Source organism: Belonocnema kinseyi, chromosome 8 (genome assembly GCF_010883055.1).
Source record: "Belonocnema kinseyi isolate 2016_QV_RU_SX_M_011 chromosome 8, B_treatae_v1, whole genome shotgun sequence".
Taxonomy (NCBI): Eukaryota; Metazoa; Arthropoda; class Insecta; order Hymenoptera; family Cynipidae; genus Belonocnema; species Belonocnema kinseyi.
Genome location: NC_046664.1, coordinates 55636730 through 55643051, shown reverse-complemented (window position 1 = coordinate 55643051; position 6322 = coordinate 55636730). Strand labels below are relative to the sequence as shown.

The window sequence follows — 6322 nt, the reverse complement described above, 5'->3', positions numbered from 1 at the left end:
CCAAATTCTGCTGGGAAGTTGTCACACGAATTCGTTTTTGGTCCACTGTGAGCAAACGCGGCATCCATCGCGCGCAGAGCTTCTTCATGCCCAAAACTGAATACACGATATTGTCCACACGTTCCAATGATATGCCTACAGCATTAGCTACCTCTTTCAATTTCATTTTGGGATCATTCAACATCATATCATGGATTTTTTCGACATTTTCTGGTGTAGAGACCTCTTTTGGGCGCCCAGATCGTTCAGCATCAACTGTGCTCGTACGGCCACAACGAAACTCAGTAAACCACTTATGAATCGTTCCAATCGACGGTGCAGAATCCGGGTAATACTTATCCAGCTTGGCCTTGGTCTCGGATATCATTTTCTTGCGAAGATAGTAGTGTTTGATCAAAACTCGAAACTCAGATTTTTCCATATTAAAAAAAACTCGGAAGTTAGTCGCTTCTCAGTGCTGTAACTTGTAAATGCGTAAACGTAAATGGCTGAAGTTTTGACAGGCGTCATTTGAAGGATCAAGCTCGACGAAAATGGTTCACATTAGTGAATACTAATGCCATCTCTTAGAATTTTCAGGTACTTATCAGACTGCCTAGTAGTGCCTACTTAGAACCACTCATCCCTATTAATTATTGATATATTTTTCTCTATTACGCCTTAACTCTAATATATTTTTATCTCTGTAAAAAAAGTTGTGATCTCATTTTAATCATTTACATTAGCTGATGTTAATTTATGTTCAACAGGTTATTTAAATAGAAGATGTTGGATTTTGATGGTATACTGGTCCAGTATACTAAGTATAGGGACCATCCATATAACACGTGAACAGTTTAGGGGGGAGGGGTGTATGGCAAAATTCCACGCTTGTCCACGTCTTATTTTTATAAGCAAAGGTTCTATTACTTGTTGAAAAGTTTTACTCATTTGGTTTATGAAACCATAAATTGAAGGAAGACGCACAATATCATAATAATCCTATCAGAAGCCTCTCTTCCTTTCGTTCTGTTCTATACTATCATACATTTTATTCGGGCCTGGTTTTTCAATCGTCTTACCTAATTCTGTAAGAAAAAAGACTAGGATAGAAGAAATAACTACGCCTGTAGTTTTCTGGGTTGTACAAGTCGCTTTTCTTCGGTAGGAGTGAGGAGCGACTTAGCACTAGTTCTACGGAATGGGTGTCTCCGTCACCGACTTTGACTTAGTCGGTGTGTAATGATATATTCTTAGTTCGTAGGCGAACTTGAAGACCCTTTCCGTAAAAGGCCCACCAGATGTTATGCATTTAATCACACACTGAACACAGGACGCATTCTGTCTTGCATATCCAATCTTCTTGTTCAGTTGATAAAAGCTTCTTTTAGTTTCGTGATCTATCGTCAGTTTTAGTCTTCAATTTTAATCAGATAAAGCTCTTGCCGCACCATCCACTAAACAATTAATGGTCCAGAGATATCCTCCGAGATATCCTTACACAAACTAATGTCGCTTCCTCCTCTTCGTCTACCTCTTGTTCATGCAGCGGTTGAGAAAGCACTCGGCATTAAAATCCGCCCTGTTGAAAATATTTGGGATTCTACAACACTTCTACAATACAAGCGTAAGGTGAAATTACAAACAAGGTATTGTAATAGTGAAACTGTAATACATGTATTGTAAGTGCTGTGATTTGTGGAATCATCGCAGCCCGAACTCTACGGGATATTGTAAAATTTCAATACATCATTTATTGTAGCGTTACCTTAGCTGAAAAAGGTTCTGAAGCTCTGCGAGTTCCTGCCACGATAGAGTGTGCACACGCGCTATGAGGCTGGCATCGTAGCACTCAAGCAAGTCATCCTTGACTCGATTCGTCCACTCAATAGGAAAGTTTCCCCGTTTCATCGTTTTGTTTTCATCTAAATGATTTTCAGCACCCCGAACCCTAGGGTGATCGACACTATTTGCCATCCCATTGCCAAGGATTCTGCGCGTTCGATCGTTTTCAACCACATCTGAAACTGGATTTGGTGGTGTCACTGTTGTTTCCACGAATCCAACAAATTTTCTCCAAAATTTGTATGCATATCGCGGGGAAATTTTTTAGAATTCACACCACGATAAATCTATTTGTTCCTTTTAAAAAAATGACATTTAAAGGTGGCGCCAGCCCCATGAAGCTTTAAACGTATTTCCCATATATAACTAGCACAATCTATCACTTGTAAGGTGAACGTAGAAAGCTCTTAACCTTGGATCGCTTCGTGCCCTCAAGACAACACACAAGGGTTTCGCCGGTCTGACGTTATTTTCGTCGTGCTTTGTAGTTACCCATCTCACCGATGGATGCAATTTACGGTGATTCTACTAGAACCCGGTGTCATTTTTGGATGACAGCCGCTATGAAAATGACACCACCTCCAAGTAGAACCATGGTAAATTACACATATGGCTCCTCAAAACACATTTTTGTATTTTCCTAGGTAGAGGTTTCAGGAACAATGTGATAAAAATAAAGTCGAAGCAAATGATGGAAATGGTTAAAGATGTCAAATCAAGTTTATACAAAATTTGAATATTAGGGCAGCAAGATTTCTAAAGGTTAACTGATAATGAAAAGTTTTCTTAAAATTAATCCCGATATAGTTTACATGAATGCTGATAAAGGCAATATTACTGTTTGTATGAAACATTCAGATTATGTTAAAGATATGGAGAATTTACTTTTCAACCACGATTGGAAAAAAGGACTTTTAGACAAAGATATAAGATAGACTGATATTAATACTGAAGAAACTCTACCACAACTTCAAAATATAATATTCAAAATAGTAAAGAATTAAAAAAATTATTACTCAACAATAGATTCCGGATGACTATGTAAAGATTTCTTTTGATGACGTTGTAATGATTCCGAGTATACTCCTTGAATTAGTTGCACAGGTAATTTTAAATAGATGGGACAATATTAAAATTCGTAATCGATTACGCCAGAAAGAATTTATCAAAAGGATAATTTTTATCATGGACTGACCTTATTTTTAATTTAATGGATCTTTTTATAGGAAAAAGTTTGGTACTCCCATTGGTTCAGTCATTTCTTCGATTGTCGCAGAAATTGTTATGGAGAATTTGGAGCTCTTTGCTTTCAAGAAGTTAAATTTTTTATTTACCTTTTTATTTTCGGTAAGTTTATGATACCTTTTTATGTCTTCATATAGCAAAATTGCAGATGGTTGTCCATGCATTTAAGAGTTTTCTTTCAAAACTTAAATTTACCTTTAAAATATAAAGGAATAATAAAATCATTTTTTGGACATAAAATTAAGTAAACGTCAGACTGGTAATATTATTATTAATTGGTATAGGAAAACTGCTTATTTAGGTAGAATTTTTAATCTCTTATCTACTCATCATTTTCAAAAGAAAGTTGCAGTAATAAAGAAATTAGTTGACAGAGCTCTAGTTTTGTTGCATATTTCATTTTAGAAAGGAAATTTTATTATTGTTAGGAATATCCTTCTTCTAGATCATAACACACAAAAATTAATTAAGAAATATATTACAATTTGAATTCAATTAATGGAAAGCAGACAAAATAATATTTTGCCTGCAGATAATCAGAAAGAATTAAAGGAGTGTAGTGTCTTCAAAATTTTTTTCCCTCCATTTTCGTGGAGTTTAAAAAAAATATAGTTTATGTCTGTAAAAGATTTGTGTGATTAAAGAAAAATTTTCTTTAAGACAACAACATAAACTTATATTTTATACACACAGCAAGAGCATGTGTACAAAAATATATCCATTGAAATAATGTTAGGGAACGGTGTTTAAAAGTGTTAATGAAAGCCCGACTCAGGTGACGGGTTCTGAAATATGTGAAGACGAAAGTTATAATGATTTAAGATTTTGGGAAAAACGCAGACCGGGTAGAAGCCGATCGTGAAATAGGATGTACATTTTTTGTAGGGATAGCTAGGTCGCTCCTATTGGACAGGGGACTTCGAAGAGGGAACATATCGGCACCACTCACTAACTCAAAATGTTGCGAAGGCGCAGTCGTACTGACAAGAACACAAGTGATAGGAATAACCATAAATTTGTCGACCTGGTTTATGATTTGAACCCTTGAAAATTTTCTAAACTAACCCTAATCTCCAGATTAGGATAAAACATGCGGAGTGGAGTAATTAAAGACTTCAAGCAATTAAATTTTACAATTCTATTTTGAAGAAAATATTTAAATCTGAAGATTATCGTGTAGGAAGGTTAAGAGTTTAAGGGGTTCTCTACCTTTTCAGGTAACAAAAGAAGCGATTTTTTGCAATTTTTTCACGGTGACAGGTTTATTTGTTTTGTTAACAATGTTTCAACATTCAATGACCACATATTTCAAGAACCTCTGATAATTTTTTTGTGCTAAAAGAGTCATAAATAAACGCATTATGCCCAATCTACAAGTGATCCAAAAAAGCCATTTTGCGGAGAGTAAAGTTGCTGAAGTTTGGCTCATTTAAAATTAAAAAATCCATCAGAATTTATTAGTAGACAGTTTTTGCCGGGAATTAAATGAAACTAGATGTATTATATTGATTTTTCACGAAATGGCGGACTTTGAAGTCAAAAGTCAATTTTTTGCTAAAAAAAAGCAGTACTCTTTTGATCTTAAAAAAAATTTGGACCACAACGAATAAACCAAAAAAAAATTCTAAAAAAAAGAAATTCGGACAAAAATAAAAAAGAGGAAAGAAAAATGAGAAGGCAGGCAGCCACACCCCCTTCCTTCTCTTTTTCTTTCTTTCGTCTTTTTTTTTATTATCATCCAATTTTAATAAAATAACATTAAAAATGCAAATTAAAAATAAATAAAATTGCAATGCCAACGTTTCGGTACTTGTACAGTACCCTTATCAAGGCAAGAAAAATTTAAATAGTAGAAATTGACAGCCTGTTCGTGGGTGCTGTCAATTTCTACCATATAAATTTTTCTTGCCTTGATAAGGGTACTGTAGGAGTACCGAAACGTTGGTAATGCAATTTTATTTATTTTTAATTTGAATTTTTAATGTTATTTCATTGTAATTGGATGATAATGAAAATAAAAAAGAGGAAAGAAATAAAAAGAGAAGGAAGGGGGTGTGGCTGGCTGCCTTCTCATTTTTCTTTCCGCTTTTTTATTTTTGTCCGAAATTTTTTTTTCTCTTTCAATCGAATTTTTTGGTTTTTATTTATTTGTTGTGGTCCAAATTTGGTCGTTGGATTCTTGTTTTTAACAAGAGTTTGCATCAATTTGATTATTGGACGTTAAATAGGATTTTTAAATTGGATTTTAATCTAATTTAAATTTCTTACATTCTGATCAATTATGAAGATTTTTTTAAGTTTATAACTTACGTTGTATGTAAATTATAGGTGAACGATAGTCGACAAATTTAACTTCAGTTGCCGATGCCAGAACGATATTTCAAAGTAAGCCAATCCAAAATTTATACAGGAGTGTTTTTTCATGTTATTCCTTCTTCATTCCCTAACCTAAATAATAAAAAAACTAAAAGTTTTCTATTTCCTTTGACGATTGCACAGAACAGCCACGCAGCATTCTAAAAAATTATCAAACTCACGACTGCGGTAGAGATTAGGAGAATGGGTTAACAGAAAGGCATAACATTTTTATAGTTTCAAAACGCTGTATGCCGATTTATTTTAATGTTATGGTCATGAAAATACCCACCAAAGTCACTGTCACAAAACTGAGATTCGTAACGTTTTTTCAAGTTTTAACTTGGAAAAAGACATTTACGGATATTATCATCGCGATATTTATAACAGTTGAGTAAAAAAATGCTCAAAATGTAAAAAAATGTCAGTACCGATAAAAAAGAAACTGACATATATTTTGTTCTAATTACAAAAATAATGTTTTTTTAACGGAATAAAAAATTCTAAATTGGGGCACAAAATTTCATTTTTTAATATTTTCTTACTAAACTATTCTTTAGCATTAGCGTTTTTTGTATTTTATATTTCTTATAAACGTTTTTTGTAATTTAATCGAATAATCGTTTATTAGACTAGAATTAATAGAAATTAGATTAGTAGAAATTAGTTATTAATCTAATTTCTTAAATTTAGACAAATTAAGTTCATCTCTAAATTTAAGTGTCTATCTGGATTCAAAGTGTAATATTTTAAAGTATTTTTTCTTACTGAGATACTGAAATGACAAAACCACGCAAAACTACAAGATATGAAGTTCATTACGACAAATTGATAAAAATGATACATCGTTTTGATATCTCAGTTTTTGATCAACTTGCTTCGAATTTCGAGGTCCATT

The 6322-nt window shown here is 33.3% G+C and overlaps 1 long non-coding RNA gene across 1 annotated transcript in view; it reads right to left on the bottom strand.

Moving 5' to 3' along the window:
• Positions 1 to 5593, bottom strand: part of LOC117178269 — a 19307-nt gene extending 13714 nt beyond the window's left edge. Inside the window, exon 1 of the long non-coding RNA XR_004467816.1 lies at positions 5380 to 5593. This is a non-coding gene — a long non-coding RNA (uncharacterized LOC117178269). The remainder of the gene's footprint in view (positions 1 to 5379) is intronic.
• Positions 5594 to 6322: the final 729 nt, after the last annotated feature.